Source organism: Pocillopora verrucosa, chromosome 14 (assembly GCF_036669915.1).
Source record: "Pocillopora verrucosa isolate sample1 chromosome 14, ASM3666991v2, whole genome shotgun sequence".
NCBI classification, from domain to species: domain Eukaryota; kingdom Metazoa; phylum Cnidaria; class Anthozoa; order Scleractinia; family Pocilloporidae; genus Pocillopora; species Pocillopora verrucosa.
In genome coordinates this window covers 3,159,683-3,160,730 of record NC_089325.1, presented here as the reverse complement: position 1 = coordinate 3,160,730, position 1,048 = coordinate 3,159,683, and positions in this window count along the sequence as shown.

Sequence of the window (1,048 nt, the reverse complement as noted above, 5' to 3'; positions counted from 1 at the left end):
ACGGTTATAAATTGAAAAAGAAACAAAGACAACTAACTTTCAATTTACTTAGATTGTGCTTTCTCCAAGCAAAAAAACAGAAAGCAGAAAGCAATATTTTGGATTGAAAATAAAATGGATGAATCACAACAAGGCCCGCACGAATCATAAATCAAAAATCGGTTTTTAAATACAAATAGGAAGAACAATTTTGGCGTACAGGTACACTTCGCCTCCCTCCTCGCACACGAGTGCACCTGGGTGGCACCCGTAGATTGTCTCGCAAAATTTCTCTTCCATACTATAGCGTTATTTAGAAGTAGCGTTAACAAAACACTGATCTAACTTCTCATTTAAAATGGACCATATACCTGCGCGAGAACATTCACAATCATTCAAAGCAGTAAAGCCTGACCACAAGTTTCTGCAACTTTGGTTTCACTGGCAGAATGCTACAACCTTCATTCTTCTTAACGGCCCCAATAGTAGACCGATGACGTTTCAAAACTTTCCAGTTAGCTTTGAACGTTGATTAAAGGTCAGTCTTGAATACCCATGATTGCTTTACAGACAAAGTTCGTTGATTATTGTGTTTTGATACTGTTAGCTGTAGTTTGGCCAACAAGTTACCCAGACTGTCGTTTCGACTACAATGTCGCTGACACAAAATTACATTCCAGTTTTCGCCCTGTTAAAACAATGTTTGCAAACCCATGGAGGACTATCCAAACTTCAATGTGTGTCTGTACAAACTTATACAGACAGCGGATACAAATTTATATACTGGGCTTAGAGGCACAAATCATACTCCTGTAAATGGTCTGGCAGCATTGCTTTCAAGTGCAAGCTGGTAACATCACATTTCCCGGCATCCATCGATATGGTGAGTGTTCAATCCAGTAGCAGCCGTAACTTCCATAACTTCTATCACCCAGTATTCTGAAATATATATGGTCAAGTACTTTCGTTGCACTGGAATTCAAAAAGCACGTCCTCCTTGCAGGATTCAACAGAATAAAAAATAATATAAAATGCGAAACTTCTTTATGCCAAAGTAATTGAGTACGTT